This window comes from Macaca nemestrina, chromosome 5 (genome assembly GCF_043159975.1).
Source record: "Macaca nemestrina isolate mMacNem1 chromosome 5, mMacNem.hap1, whole genome shotgun sequence".
NCBI classification, from domain to species: Eukaryota; Metazoa; Chordata; class Mammalia; order Primates; family Cercopithecidae; genus Macaca; species Macaca nemestrina.
Window position 1 is genome coordinate 134,161,525 of NC_092129.1, and position 17,488 is coordinate 134,179,012.

The window sequence follows — 17,488 nt, forward strand, 5'->3', positions numbered from 1 at the left end:
CAATCACCAGTAAGTAAATTATTAGAGAAAACCTGGGTGAGGAAACCTAAGAAGAGTAACCAAGCTGTCCACAGCTGAATCTAACTTTCACTTTAGTCATATTAGCATCAGGATAATTTTGTGCCTCTTGCTGAGATGTAATTTGAACCATGCAGTATTACATAGAGCAGTCTTGTCAAAATTGGAACCTGATTTTAACCGACTTTTAGAAATTATATCCATTCTTGGGATGTAGAAGGGGTAAAACAAGCTAAATGATGTCAAAAAAGTAAGCCACAGAAGGTAGGACACAATATAGAACCATTGATATCATTGCTGTACTAAATCAATGGCAGGAAAAAGAAATATGAGTCAATGTATTAATTTAAGTTAAAAGAGACTGATAGATGATAGAGATAGATAGATAGATAGATAGATAGATAGATAGATAGATAGATAGATAGATGATAGATAGATAAATGATAGAATAAGATAGATATATGAAATAAATGTAAAGCTTAGGCTTTGTTTTAATACATATTTAAACAAAGACGCTGTAAAACAGTATTTAAAGGACAAGTGAGGAACTACGACTTTGGACCAGGTATTATATACTACCAAAAGACTGTTTTCATTTGTATTAGTTGTGATAATGGCATTGTGATTACGTAAAAAAGAGTACATGTTTCAGAGTAATTTCTGACACCTGAACCATACAAACAACCACAATTCAGGTGCAATTGAACTACAAATCAAATTCACAAATAAAAAATCTTATTTGGCAAAACTATCTCCCAAGAATTTGAGTACAGTGCTCATTCCCTAGGAGGAGAATTTGAGTAATTATGAGTATGTTTGAGTATGTGAGTAATTACAGGTATGTTTTAGTGTATTTGAGCAATTATGGGTATGTTTAGTATGTTTAGTAATTATGGGTATGTTTATGAATGTGAAAATGGCATGGTGTCTAAAATTTGCTTTGAACTATTTTATCAAAGGAAAATGGCAAGAAGAATAAAAGAGTACAAGTGGAAACAAATATGGCAAAAGTTTGATAGGTTTTAAATCTGGAGAATGTGTATTTCATTATTCTTTCTGAGATTATGCATTTAAAAAATAAATTTAAAACATTAAATATATAAAGATAAATTTCAGTTGTTTTCTTCAACAAATATTTATTTAGTGTCATATTTGTGCCAGACCTGGGGATGCAATGCTGATCATCCAGACACAGGCTATACAGACATAGAATTTACATTGTACTTTAGGAGAAAGACCAAAAACCAGTTAATAAAATATTGCAAAAACTATTTGTGCCATGAAGGAAATAGGATGCTGAAATAGAGAATAATGAAGAGTACCATCTTAAAAAAAAAAAAAAAATTAAAGATGGCAGCCATGTGGGATAGGATTAGCACTCTTACAGAACTTACAGCACTCTTTTAGGCAGAAATTAAAAGACTTTAGACTTTTTTTTTCTTTTTTAATGAGAAAATGGTATCCTAGATAGAGAGAATGGTATTTATAAAATCTCTGTGCTGGAAAGAATTTGACTGGGCAAATAATTGAAAGGCCACTACTGGTTATAGAGCTTAGTGATGAACCAAATGAGGTGCAAGAAGGAAACAGGATCTCATAGTTCAAGTAGCTCTCTTAAGCTTTGCAAAGGACAAATTTTTATTCTATTTTATGTACAATAGGATGCTACAAAAGGTCTAAAGAGAATGTCATTTTTCCTTTAACATTTTAAGATTGCCAGAACTGCTGCATATGAAATATTTTGGAAAATATAATATATTTACCTATGACTTCGGTCAACTACTCAATAGCTATAGAGGCTGTATCACACAGTAAATGCTAGATAAAGGTGCTATGGAGCTACAAAAATCTTATGTTCCCACGAATTTCAGAACAGGAAAGAGAAGAATAGGAGAAAACTTGAAAACTTATTAAAAAGCAAATGCTCTCCAAACTCAAATTACAGTTTAAATTTTTAAGCAAGCCTATTTATAGCACAAGAATATCACTAACCGGATTGAATGAAAGAAATAGTTTGATTTTGGACAGTTTAAAACAGTGTCTGTCTCCTGATAAAGGAATACAACTACATATATCAAGGTTCTCCTGAATTGCAAATGAATAATTAGAAAATGACTTTTAAGATACATAAAAACCCCTTGGAAGAAAAAGCACAACAAAACTAACAAAGCAAAACAGAAAAAAAAGTGTTTCTGATCCTTTTATTATGCTGAAGTAAATGTGGATGACTACTTTTGTTATATTTTGTGCTGACACGAAGAGTAATATATCTACTTGTATTGTTTCCTAATCAAAGTTCTTTACATTATTTTAGTTCTATTTTTAAAGCATTTTGAGACTCACATTTGGAGTATAACCAAGAGGCGGATTTGCCTAGTAAGTAGCTGTTTTAGGCAAGTGTGACTGATTTCTGACATATGCTGTACAAGCAATTGTGTTAGGATGACATTCATCAGAGATAATAGTAGCCAAAAACGGCACTATCATATTTCATTCAGATAATCATAAAAGCATACACAGAAAGCCCTAATATTTCAGACCACAGGAGCAAAACTCTCCAGTTGGCTTTCTCAGCATAGATGTGCTTTAGCCAAAATAGTAGAAAAGAAGCAATGCTCAGGACTAATCTAGTCACATTGTCTATAATTGCATTTTGGTTGGTAGAAATTAATTTCAAGTCAATCTCTGCTTCTAGTTTCTGGATCAATATGACTATCATTATAATTTACAAAATGTGTTTTCTAAAGATCTAATAACATAGCAGGCCTTTCTGTGCCTGATGTTCTCACACTGCATTGGCTAATTATTGAGTTAATTCTGACCATTTTAATCTGCATAAAAATATAACTATCCAAGCTAATAGAAATGACTTCGACAATTAATCCTAATGAGAAACTCCATCTTATAATTTTACCCTAAACTTCAACTTTTTGCTTTCTTTCTCCTAAAAAAAGGAGGAGAAGCCAGCACTACCTGGAAAGTGTCCTTGATATGAGTCAGAGGAAGATTTTCAAACACACAGAAACAAGGTAGAATGTTTATGATATGTTTGTCTGCCACCAAACCACCCTAAAACTCTGGATATAATATGTCCAATTATTTATGATTGACATTTTTTCTCACAAGGAGAAAAAATACAACAAGAAAGCATAATCTTACTTTAAAAATCATGTTATGGCAGTCTAGCATTCACTTACCAAAGTCAGATTTTCTACAAAAGGGCCATTTGAGCTCAAACAAGGAGGAAGTATTGGAGTGAGACCTAGAAATACTGGGAAGTGTTCTAGGCAGAGGGGAGAGCCTTTGCATGCTTTGATGGTGAAGGTACAAGTTTAGGAACAGTGAGAAGGTGGGGGGTTGGCAGATAAGCCTTGAGCAGAATAAGCACAGGGGAAAATAAAAGATTAGGTCGGAAAGTAATTGTGAGTCAGATCAGGTAGGACATTGTGAAAAATAGTGAGCATCCTGGATCTTCCTCCGAGAGAAACAGGGAGTCACTAGAGGGCTGTAGGCAGAGGAGTGATGTGATTGGACTTAGGTTTGAAACAATGTCTTCCGTGATGAGAAGAGAATTCAGGGGTGAGGGTGGGGAAGCAGGGAGACTAGTAAACAAGACCAGTAATGACATTGTTGAGATGTAGGGAGAAGATACAGCTGTAAAGATGAGAAGTGGTAAGATTAACAGATTTATTAGCACCCCTTGTGGCTCCCTTGTGGGAAAACAAATAGATGTGGCTGAAATGAGTTAATTTATGTGATTTACAGAAAGCAGACAAATATATCACCTTTACCTAACTTAAGGGCTCTTATCTCAGGGTTCTGACTTGGAACTTGGAACTGTTAAGTTGTGTTATGACATATAATAGCAGAAAGAGCAAGCTTATTAATTTTACATGTAAAAAATAAAAGCAAATATGTTAACTACTATATTGAATTAAAACCCAATACGTTTCCATAATCATAAAATTATAGTCCTGTAACTATTTAAATAAAATAACTGAAAAACAATAAAATAAATAAATCTTACCAAATATAAGAATATCTTGAGTAAATAAACTGAGGTGTTAAATTTAACTTTAAACACACCATTACTTAAAGTATGAGACCTCATTAAAAAGTCAAATATAATCTTAGATCACCTTAATATATAAAATATATAATTATATTAACTAAAAGCAATAAAAGTAAAGTGTGCTGTTCCAAATAAAGGTTTCATTTCCAAATATCTGGGCTCAAAACTCAGTATTAACTATGATGCTATAATGCATGTTTTTGGAAAGACTTTCTTGGCCAGAAAATGATCAGCAAGACACCTGCTAAGTAAGTATTTTTATTTTTTTAAAGTAAGCCAATGTAATAAAAAATTAAGTCTTAATCATAAGCACTTATATTGTCACATCTGAGAAGTTATGCTCTTCTATTGATGTTATATTTTGCAAAAGTTAATAACAAAGTAGAGCATTTTGGGTAAGAAAATTCCACATAATCTTCTGGATCCCAGAATCTTCTATGTTTATGCTGCCTCTATTTATGCTCTTTAGTCTGGTAAAATAAAAACCAGGAAAATCACAGGAGAAAAGCTGTGGTCACGATAGCGAACTTAGCTGTGGAACTGTTCAAGAATCAAACATAAAGAAGTGAACTCTTTGTTACCAGAAGTGATTAAGCAAACACAGAATTACTCATCTGACATGTGGGGACTGAGACTGGAAGGCAGATCAGGTCTAGGTGGTGGGAAGAGATTGAAGCCAGGAATAGGTACTCCCAGGATGTTAAAGTTGCGTTGTCTGCGTCTGCTGTATGAAAAAGAAAAACTCTGGTAGAAAAAAAAAAAAAAAAATTCAGCAGCCTAAACTAATGTGTTTAAGGATTTAAGGATAAGGCTGGGGTAAACTCTGTTTGCTTGTCCTTTATTTCTAAGTAAGTAGGGCTCTTCTGGTAAGAGGTGTACCACAGGGAGACTCTCCCGGCATGCACAATAGTGGAGATAGCAGCCTGGCACCACTCTGGATTGGTTTGGCTCAAGATCTCAATCTACAGCCATACTGGGGGGCTTGAGAGAACCTTCTACCTTTTCCACAAGGAGATGAGGGCTAAGCAAACAATGGTCCCTTCCAAGTCAATGCAGATCAATGATGTTACTACCTTAAAAACGATTTCAGAGTCAAAAGATAAGACACATCATACTGTGAGGTCAGAATGGAAGGGCCAGGTGAAAGTAAGTGAAGAGCAGATAGCTATAACAGAGAAAAAGTAGTCAAAGGAGCAGAGTAAGTAAAGGAGGATAATTAAATGTCTGACCCTTCAAACAGTGGATACTCAGCCACATATTTTTAATATTGGCGGTGGGTCATTTTCATTGTCTGGATTAAGATAGGCACAGGGAATTTGGGGGTGGGAGAGAGGAGTAAGCTTGGAAGCACCAAGCTTATTAACAACGAATGAGTTATTACTCACAGACATCTCAAACTAGATGTAGAAATATCTGTACACCTGCTAAAAGAGTTGCTGCCACAAAGAGATACGGGGTTAATGGAAAAAAATTAATCTCTACCAAATCCTGAAGATAATATGTTAAATAAATAGGAATTGATTCTTAAATATTATTTAGCAAAGCATCTAGTTGTATGGGAGTATTTTATTTTATTACTTACTTTTTAAATATATCATGCAAAACAATAGTAATAGTAAAAATATTTGTATTTTTTACACTTTATATGTGCATTTTCAAATATAGAAAGAAAAACTATGTAAAATTGTCTCTCAATTTCCTACTATTTTAGGAAAGTCTGCTTCCCAGGCCAGAAAGTCTTGGGTATGGCACTTAATTACAGAATATTATTATTGAGTTAAAATATGTAATAAAAAGTTAAAGACTCCTGAATTCTGATCTTGAATCAAAATATTCAACATAAGTAATAAAAGACAAATAGACAAAAAAATATTACTTGCTGATCAATAATGTTTTTATATAGACCTGTCCCTAGTTATTATCTTCTTGTTGAGATATACTACTGGAGTTAGGAATTTATTACAAGTACTTACTTAGGTTACAGTTTAGATAGTAATAGAGATTAGAAGTGTTTAGGATTGTTATTATAATTTAGATATCTATATTACTCTATAGATATAGAATATTCAGTATTTTTGTAATTAATTTGGTTTACTTTCTAATTTTAAATATTAGAGTAGTTGAATGATAAGGTAATAAAAATGTGTCAATAAAATTTATGATTAAGAGCTTGAAACTTTAATTATGACTACAATATGAATCCTTTTCATTCCTTGAAAGACATTTCATGCCTGAATTAAAATATTCAATATGATTTCAAGAAAGAAAAGACATAAGCCATTAATTAGACTTAATTAAAATCAAACAATTACGATAAACATTTGTCATTAAGTTCATTATATTACAGAGAAAGTTCTAATTGAATCAGCATAACCAGAGCCTTGGAGTGGTGCCTTCACATCAAGCACAGTCATTTTGCAGAAAGATGTTTGCCAGTTAGATCATGTCTTTCCACTAGGGACTCACACATTAAAGGCTGATGGATGGGAGAAGGTGGACTTTTTTCTAGTTAAATATATATGGATTTATCGTTATTTCTTTCTTCTCTGAAGAAGAAATTGAATTTCTCAACTAGGCACCAAAAAATTTCTGGGAAACAATCTATCTGCATTCACACAGATGTTTGTAGAATTGCCAGTCCAAATCAAGACATAAACCAAATGAACAGAGACAGGGCTTTCCACATTCTCTTGATGTATACATACAGGCCACATGAGGGCAAGTGGCTAGAGTCATAATGGGAGTCAACACAGTTGCATTGGATAAAATTATGAGCAGGCTTGACCATTATGAAATTTTGATAAAGATACAATTATGAATTGAGAAAAAAGAATGAGGGGCTCTCCCATGGTAAGGATTCATTTGCTGCTACATAATTAAGAGCAGCTCTGAATTTTACTGACTGTGATGGTAAATATTGAGTGTCAACTTGATTGGATTGAAGGATGCAAACTATTGTTCCTGGATGTGTGTGTGAGGGTGTTGCCAAATGAGATTAACATTTGAGTCAATGGGCTGGGAGAGGCAAACCCACCCTCAAGCTGGGTGGGCACCATCTAATCAGCTGCCAGCATAAAAGCAGGCATGAGAAGAGTGGACTCACTGAGTCTTCTGGACTCCATCTTTCTCCTGTGCTGGTTTGTTCCTGCCCTTGAACATCAGACTCCAAGTTCTTCAGTTTTTGGACTCGTGGACTTACACTAGTGATTTGCTGAGAGTCTCAAGCCTTCGGCCACAGACTGAAGACTGCACTATCGGCTTCTCTGCTTTTTAGATTTGGAGGCTCGGACTGGATTCCTGGCTCCTCAGCTTGCAGACGCCCTATTGTGGGACATCACCTTGTAATCGCGTGAGTCGGTTCTCCTAATAAACTCCCCTTCATGTGTCTATCTATCCTATTCTGTCTTTTTAGAGAACCCCGACTAATACACTAATAGTAAAGAATAACCCCATCTATAACTAAACAGAGCTTTCCAACTTTTTCTTTCCAATAAATACAGATTTGTAAAAGAATAATCTACTGTGAGCGTATTATTCAGTGTTCTCCAGAGAAACAGACCAACAAAAGATAGATCTATAAATCTATCTATAGAGTAGTACATATAGGTAATATAGATATAGATGATACAGATAGACATAGTACACACAATGCACATATTTATTTTAAGGAACTGGCTCATGTAACTGAGAAGATTCGATGAATAGAAAACTTCCCAGAAGACTGAGGACCCAGGGAAGAGCTGCAGCACCATCCAAAGGCAGTATGTTGGCCAAATTCCCTCTTGCTCAGGAGAAGTCTGTCTTTGTTCTATTGAAGTCTTCAATGATTGCATGAGGCTTTTACATATTATGGAGGGTAATCTGGAGGGTAATCTGCTTTATTCAACGAATACCAATTGAAATGTTAATTCCATTCCAAAAAATACTTTCACAGAAATAACTAGAATAATGTTTGACCAAATATCTGAACATTAGTGGCCCAGCCAGTTTGACCCATAAAGTTAGCCATCACAGTAAGAGTATGTTACATATGGCCAAGCCTGCTCATATTAGCCCCTTAGTGAAAAGAAGAAAATTTCCAGGAGCAGATCTAGAGTGAGACAAAACTAATGACTCAAGTGCAGAATAGAGAGTAAGAGGTGGCCTAATGGGCACAGTGATATGTTTGTGACAAATAATCCAGACTTAGATAGGGTTAATTTTTCCTGCAGAAAAGCTGAATTATAGTATTACATCTGGTATTAAACTGTTTCTGACATGGTCTTTGAAGGAGAATAAACCATAACAATGCTGAAACTCCTTGTTTCAAACTTCCTTTGATTAATTTGGATTCCTCAGCACTCAGGGCCCCCTGACCTTTGCCTCTACCTTGAATTGATCTCCTTTGTTCCATGCAAAAGAAGAGAGTTAGGAAGCCTGGTGAGCTGAGATGTATCTTTTGTTTTTGATATTCTCATGTGCTTCTGGTGCTCATCACAGTTTGTGAATGGAACCGATTGCCCTCAAGTGCCATTTTTCTGCTTTCTGGTGCTATTACAGTCTTTTTAGAACACTGGCCATAGGTCTCAATTTTTGGTGTGAATATTGTGGTTACTGATTGTAAAACGTATTTGCTGTGATTCTTAGTGACCCAATAGTCTTCATGAAATACACATAAATACCTAGACATTGCCATAAAAACAAACAGTGAATTAACATTTGGGGCTATATTTTTAATTAAATTTGAGTATGTAGAAAAATATTAATATTTTTAGGAAACAAATATTTGAAGAACTGCCCATGTAAGTCTCCCAACCCTAATCCTTTCTCATCATCATAACCAACCTACTCAACTCCTTCCATAATGAAAGCATATATATGGTAAGTGACATTTACTTTTTTGTTCCTTAAATTTCATACAACCAATGATCCATTTTTTTCCTGAACCAGTGACTAGGAGAGTTATTTCTTTAATCAGCCATGTTGGGTATACATTTGGATTTAGGTGCTTGATAATCAGTTTGCAATTAATCAAGGCACAAGCTGAAACAGGTGTCACTTCTAAAGAGCATGCAACTGAGAAGCAAGTGTCAAATAAGCAGTTAAGTCATATATGACTGTATCAAAAAGCAGAACTTATTTTGTTTTGCTAGGATCTTCATAAAATGAAATTGGATGCCTGGTTCATGTTCTCAGGACTCACACAGTGATATATTCTTATAGCTTTAACTCTTTATAAACTTGTTTAAAAGTGCATGCTATTCCTTTTTCCTGAGTGGCAGGCAATTTTTATTACAGAAACAATCTAATCAAGACAGTTGACAGTCTTTGAACAGATTATAGGTATTTACTATTATGCAAGTATCTACCAAGCAAAAGAGATAGACATTGTTTTGGAAATAGGATTCAATCTAATCTCTCTTTGAACAGATTTCTGTAATTTTGTCATAGTTAAAATGAGACCAGTTCAAGTTTAGCCAAAAATTAAAGAATCTAATCAGTTTACACCTCCCAATCCTACCATGCAACACGTTGGTAGATATAACCCATAGAAAATTCATTTATATCTCTTTAAGACCCTATGAGCTGAGGAAGAGATTGAAAAGTTATAAGTTTTGAATATAGTTTGCATTATCTCCACTGCCTCTCATTTTAATTAGTGAGTCCCAGACTAGTCCTATATATAATAAAAGAAGTCAATACTATAATACCTAATATCTGTTATTAGACATTTATCAAAAATATTCTCCTGCCAAACAACAGTAACAAAAGCAACAAAAACTGTTTTCTGATAGACTGCTTCAGGCACAAATATTTCTTTTTTTGCCTTTTTAAAAAAATACTTTAAATTCTGGGATACATGTGCAGAATGTGCAGGTTTGTTACATAAGTATACACGTGCCATGGTTTGCTACACCCATTAACCTGTCATCTACATTAGGTATTTCTTCTAATGCTGTTCTTCCCCTATCCCCCCAACCCCCAGCAGGCCCTGGTGTGTGTTGTTCCTCTCCCTGTGTCCATGTGTTCTCTTTGTTCAACTCCCACATATGAGTGAGAACACGCAGTGGTTGGTTTTCTGTTCCTGTGTTAGTTTGCTGAGAATTGTGGTTTCTAGCTTCATCCATGTCCCTGCAAAGGACATGAACTCATCCTTTTTTATGGTTGCATAGTATTCCATGGTATAGATGTGCCACATTTTCTTTATCCAGTCTATCATTGATAGGCATTTGGGTTGGTTCGAAGTCTTTGTTATTGTGGACAGTGCTGCAATAAACATACATGTACATGTGTCTTTATAATAGAATGATTTGTATACTTTGGGTAAATAACCAGTAGTGGGATTGCTGAGTCAAAGGGTATTTCTGTTTCCAGATCCTTGAGGAACCACCAAACTGTCTTCCACAATGGTTGAGCTAATTTACACTCCCACCAACAGTGTAAAAGTGTTCCTATTTCTCCACATCCTCTCCAGCATCTGTTGTTTCCTGACTTTTTAATGATTGCCATTCTAACTGACATGAGATGTTAGCTCATTGTGGTTTTGATTTGCATTTCTCTAATGACCAATGATGATGAGCTTTTTTCCATATATTTGTATAAATGTCTTCTTTTGAGAAGTGTCTGCTCATATCTTTTGCCCACTTTTTAAAGAGGTTGTTATATTCTTCTAAATTTGTTTAAGTATTTTGTAGATTCTGGATATTAGCCCTTTGTCAGATGGATAGATTGCAAAAATTTTCTCCCATTCTGTAGGTTGCCTGTTCACTCTGATAATAGTTTCTTTTGCTGTGCAAGAAGCTCTTTAGTTTAATTAGATCCCATTTGTGAATTTTAGCTTCTGTTGCCATTGCTTTTGGTGTTTTAGTCATGAAGTCTTTGCCCATGCCTAATCTTGAATGCTGTTGCTGAGGTTTTCTTCCAGGGTTTTTATAGTTTTAGGTCTTACATTGAAATCTCTAATCCATCTTGAGTTAATTTTTGTATGAGGTGTAAGGAAGGGGTCCAGTTTCAGTTTTCTGCACATGGCTAGCCAGTTTTCCAAACATCATTTATTAGACAGGGAATTATTTACCCATTGCTTGTTTTTGTCGGGTTTGTCAAAGATCAGATGGTTGTCCTCTCTCACCACTGCTATTCAACATAGTATTGGAAGTTCTGATTTGGGCAATCAGGCAAGAGAAAGAAACAAATGATATTCAAGTAGGAAGAGAGGAAGTCAAATTATCTCTCTTTGCAGATGGCATGTTTGTATATTTAGAAAATCCTATCATCTCAGCCCAAAATCTCTCTAAGCTGATAAGCAACTTCAGCAAAATCTCAGGATACAAAATCAATGTGTGCAAAAGTCACAAGCATTCCTATACACCAATAATAAACAAACGGAGAGCCAAATCATGAGTGAACTCCCATTCACAATCGCTACAAAGAGAATAAAATACCTAAGAATACAACTTACAAGGGATGTGAATGATCTCTTTAAGGAGAACTACAAACCACTGCTCAAGGAAATAAGAGAGGACACAAACAAATGGAAAAGCATTCCGTGCTCATAGATACGAAGAATCAATATTGTGAACATGGCCATACTGCCCAAAGTAATTTACAGATTCAATGCTTTCCCTTCAAGCTACCATTGACTTTCTTCACAGAATTAGAAAAAACTACTTAAATTTCATACCAAAAAAGAGCCCGTATAGTGAAGACAGTCCTAAGCAAAAAGAACAAAGCTGAAGACATCATGCTACCTGACTTCAAACTATACTACAAGCCTACAGTAACCAAAACAGCATGGTACTGGTACCAAAACAGACATATAGGCCAAAGGAAGAGAAGAGAGGCCTCAGAAATAATGCCACACATTTCAGGCACAAATATTTCACTATTATTTGGATTGTTTGGCTAAATGTAAAGAAAATCTCTTTTACAGCAAACTGTTTATTTTCTTTTTTCAGACAGGTTGAATTCAAAACTGTTTTCATTGGGTGGAATTACTTTACTAGGTAATTTTTCAATTAAAAAAATTTGAGACTAGATAAAGTTCACAACTAAAATTTAAGAGAGTTTGAAAAACAGAGAAAAATATTTGAATTCCAATTGAACCAGGGGTACTTGTCATCAGTTCTTGGGAAGTACCTATGGATAGATACAGTGGTGGGGATGGAGGATATGAAAATCACCTTACTTAGATCCTTGATACTCAGAGACTGGCCCTTGACTACTGTCATCTACAGACTTGTTAGAAATGCAAAACAACAGGCCTCACAGAAGATTTACTGAAATCTAATCTGCATTTTAACAGGATCTCAAATTCTCAGGAACATTAATGTCTGAAAATGCTGATCTACATGACAATTCGATCCAGAGCTAGCCTGGCTCTATTGCATTTGAATAATGAGTTTTGACTTTCCATGGTGTGCAAATTCTAATACAGTGAAATTATTTTGATGGGATGATTGGCCACAGCTCATGAACAGTGGCATGAGCAACACAGACAGAAATTTACAGATTTGCTGCCATTTGCAATTCGTGCTGAATAACATCAATTAGATAATTTTTGCAGTCATTTTGACTGAAAAGGGAGGCAGATTAGCATAAAAACATGGGAACAGGCCTGCTGCAGTGGCTCACTCCTGTAATCCCAGCACTTTAGGAGGTGGAGGCAGGTGGATCACAAGGTTAGGAGCTCGAGGCCAGCCTGGCCAATATGGTGAAACCCTGTCTCTACTAAAATACAAAATTTAGCCGAGCATGGTGGCACGCACCTATAGTCCCAGCTACTTGGGAGGCTGAGGCAGAAGCATCGCTTGAACCTGAGAGGTGGAGGCTGCAGTGAGCCGAGATGGCACCACGGCACTCTAGCATGGGCAACAGAGCAAGATGTCGTCTCAGGGAAAAAAAAAAGGAATAAGAGCTATTTAGTTCAGAATCAAATATTTTATGACTTGAGTAAGGTATATAAGCATTTTTCACTTCAATTCCCATTTTTATAATTCAGGGAGCATAATGCCTATTTTGTAGGATTGGGTGAAAATTTAGATAAATTATGAAAAATTTATTGGTATGCATCCAAAAGCATATTTGGGTTTCCTGTTGGTATGTTTGTATCCTATATAGTTACACTTATTTGTTATATAGTTTTGTGTATATATATGTGTGTGTGTGTGTGTATGTGTACACACACATATATCTCCTATATACAAATCCTGTATAGTTAGAATATATATACAAATATGTGCATATATTTACACAAATTTTATAGAGATATTCTATATAGTTGGGATATATACATATATGTTTGTATGTATACGTGTATATATTTGTGTATGCATAAATACATATTCTACATATTTGGGATAGGATATGTATATGTATGTCTCTGTATGTGTGTGTGTGTGTGTGTGTGTGCATTAATTTTCTCTGACTTAGAGGTTCAAAAAATCACAAATCCTATCTTAATTTTTTGATATTAATTATAAACACTGACCTTCTGATATTTTATCTCCCCTACATCATCGTGACTCCTTATATTGTTTTGTATTGATTTATATGATAAGATTATGCCACTTCCCACCATATCATCAGCTAGAAAACAGGAACAACTTTTGTTTTGATACTTTTGGCTGTATAACAAACCATCTTAAAATTTAGTAGCATAAAACAATGACTCTTTTAGTTGTTTACATTTCTTTGGGTCAGGAATTTCAGCTGAGCTACCCTCAATTTTTTTTGTTTGTTTGATTAATTTGGAGGGTTTTAATTGGATAGAAATACCTAACATAGTCCCCATGAGAATGGATTCAGTACAAGGATGGCCTAGACTGAGGTCCAAGAGGCCTCTCTCATGTCTGGGGCCTTGCTGTTATCAGCTGGAGCAACTCATTTCTCTCGCTCATGATCTCTTTCCAAATGTTATCTCATCCACCAGGGACTATCCACACATCCCATCTCTATCAGGATAGTCTTGGCATCCTTATAGTATGATTCCTGGGTCTATAGGGTAGGCTTTTAAAAGTAAAAAACAAAACAAACAAACAAACAAAAACACAGAAATTACCCAATCTTATTAATGTTTAGGGCTGGAACTGAATGGCATCATTTTATTCACGTTTCATTGGTGAAAGCATATCACAGGGCCAGTAGTGATTCAAAGTGAGGAAACTGCAGGGCATGAATACTAGAAAGTGTGGTTCATTGTGTGTTACAATACAACACACTACACAAATATTTTTATGGCATTATAGAAGCTTAATGCTTTTAGACATAAAGAATATTTACATAAGGAAATGTGGATAAAATAGGAGGAAACAACAGAAAGCTAAATGTTTAGTTTAAGTTATTTCAGCACACATAGGAGGATTATGTTGGAGAAAATATCAGTTGGTACATAGTCCATTGGAGTTCCAGGATAATATAGAAGAAATGATGTGGCATGTTTATCGAAATGTAGAAGTACCTTTCCATCTCAAGTTGTCCATAACCCATTATTGGAATTGACAATATTTTCCCTAAGTATAACCTGTATAACAATAGTTATGTAAAATTCTCTTTTTTAAAAATAAAAAAAGGGGTGCTGGAATAAATAAGTGGCCCAAAAGGCATGAAAACATATGTATTGTATTTATTTAACATCATCATGTAAAAATTATATCGATGAAGGAAACCCATTAACCTTGATTTCACCAGAATTCCCAAGACTTTTTCCTTCATATGACTGAATAGCAATCTAAAGAAAATACTTCAGGAAATGTCACGATAGGTTTTATACCAAAATAAAGTTGGAAAATAAATTTTCACCAAGAGCCCTAGGGTTTAGTCAAACTCCAACATTTTAGGATCTTTTTTTTTCCTTGTACTATCTAGAGAACTTTGTCACATACATTATTACAATTTTTTCAATTTTTCACTTTTCCTTTTCCTTTTTTCCTTGTGGAAATTCTCATTATTAATATTATTTTTCCTTAGGAGGAGTCAAAGTAGATACAAAATTTTCTGCAAATTATCCTCCCTTGAGGGGTCAACGGTTGGCCCCATTTCTTGCTGTGCTCACCTGTTCCTCTGTATCCCATGGTGTTTACTCAACAGAGAAGTTCCTCTTGGCCCCCAAAATTGGCTACCCCCAGTAGCCAGAATGAATGTGGAGTACTACTAGAAATATTTTACACTATAGTGTGCCAAAACTGTATTGTCAGCCTGCACGCCAGATCTTAGGCTATTCCCTCCTGCTGCCAGTGTGCACTTTCCAGTGATGACTTCATGAGAGCAGAAGCAGGTGAGGTGAGGCAAGAGGAGGGAATCACAACAGCGTGCCTCAGTGGCTTTCTTGATCCTAGTGCATGCGAGCTTGCTTCACACCCTTAGTGTTGGCTTCTGCTACTGCTGGAAGTTAAAAGGGAGACAGACAGACAGATGATTGTTCCCAGATTCTCATTCCTCACTATAATAGGATTGAGTATGCATCCTTCCCGTTGCGTGAATCTTGCCTATAGGAGAAGCATTCATGCTTGCTTCATTGACTATGGCTGTGATCATGTGATAGGCTTTGGCCAGTGGGAAGTAAGTGGATACTGTACTTACTGAATCCAAGCCAAAGCTTTCCATGCAGTTCTATAGATTGACTGAGGATCCCCTTCTCCTGCTCCACACCTTGGAGAAAACGTGTTCCAAATGGTGAATTTTCCTTCAGCTTGGGATAAGAATACCAGTAAGACACATGAAGCCAACCCCAGATGAACTTAGCAGAGCTGAGGCAACCTGCAGCCAACCCATAGCAAACATAGCCCACATATAATTAAACAAGAAATAAATGTCCAAGTTACAGAGACAGTTTACCAAAAGATACCTAATTCAAGAAACATGAAAGTTAGACATCAGTCCATTTATTAGGACTTCATAAAGGCATTGAAGCTCACACACATATTAGAATAAGCAAAAGTTCATATACCCCTATACTCCTATTTGTACCAAAGAGGAGCAAGATAGCATGGAAGAGATATCCATAGCACCTGGACAAGCCACTCTCAAAGCTATGTGGTGGGGTAGAGAACGTGATCACATGACAAAATTTGACTTGGTTATTTACTCACGTATCACCTCTCCATTAACATCTTCTCACTTGAATTAGGTCTGTTGTTTCCATTGGGTAAACCAGATTAAAAAGAAAAAGGTGGTCACTTTTAAACAATGAAGATTTATTGTGAATAAATCTGTCAGTAATGGTACCGATAATGATTCATTTCATCTCCTATAACTTGTAAATGCACTTACTACATGTGAATAAATTAATATAATTAATGAGTGCCTTGAATTCTTTGAGAAAAGCAGTCTTTATTTCAAACAGAGATAAAAGTAACAATCCAATTTCAAAAGAATACAAATGTGTGACTATTCGTGAAAAATAATAGATAAAGTGCTTGTGAAATGATAAATTCCTACAGGGTAGCTATGAATCTCTCACTTGAAAATCATGAGGAACATTATTCACCACTTCACTGGCTGAATTTCTCTCACACTGTATCAAGCCAAAGGTTGGGCTTTTACTAAAGAGTGATGTCTTCTCAACATATGAAATGTTAATAACCCCTGCACTTATCTAGGAAACACTAAAAGTTTCTCAATATTCTCCTCTTTCAGCATATGAAAAGGATGACTTTGATCTCAAGGAACATAGGATTGAAAGCATAGTGTATGATCCTGACAGACTCCCTGAAAACTTAACCATTTTCAAACACTCAGATATACAGGGATATTTCTTGCTGTATGTACTACATCTCAGTAAAATTAGCAAAATCAGAAGGGATTGTTGTAGAACAATACCACTTTTTAAAAAATAAAAGAAATGTTAATTTTGATACTTTGAAAATAATAACATCAAAGCAAGTTCTGAATGGGGGCAAACTCTGAGATGATTTTGTGAAGGTTATGCAAAGTTAGGTTAGTGAGGTTACTTGAAGACCAATAATTTGCCTAACAAATACTATAAATCACATGTATTCAACATGGAATATGAATTATATGTCTACTTCAACAGTATAGGCACCCTTAAAAAATTAAAAGATAAATTTCTTTACAGCCAGTTATTTTCACCCCATCATCATCAGCAGTAGCAGCAGCAGCAGTAGCAGCATCATCATTATCTTCTTCTTTATTGTTATCACAATGACAGTGGATGCCTGTTATGTTGTAAAAATCTATGTGATGCTATAAATATGTAATATAGCATAGCATAAAATTTTCCAACACAGACATATATATATATATTTCTCAAAATGTATCTATATTTGAATATTGATTTTATACTGAAAACATTTGAAATAAAAAGCGTTTCTGAACCAGTGTCAATTTTGAACTTTTATTTGTCTGATTGATTATCTTGATTTCGATATGATGCTTGCATACTCTGTCAAATTCATATGAATT

General features: G+C 35.1%; 1 long non-coding RNA gene across 3 annotated transcripts in view; it reads right to left on the minus strand.

Annotated features, from left to right (window-relative positions):
* Positions 1-17,488, minus strand: part of LOC105490904 (uncharacterized) — a 129,083-nt gene that overhangs the window by 46,141 nt on the left and 65,454 nt on the right. The window contains exon 3 of one of the 3 annotated variants that reach the window (XR_011623678.1): positions 4,726-4,814. The exons of the other annotated variants lie outside the window; for them this stretch is intronic. This is a non-coding gene — a long non-coding RNA (uncharacterized lncRNA). Of the gene's footprint in view, positions 1-4,725; positions 4,815-17,488 lie in introns of those variants that run through there. 3 annotated transcript variants of the gene reach the window in all.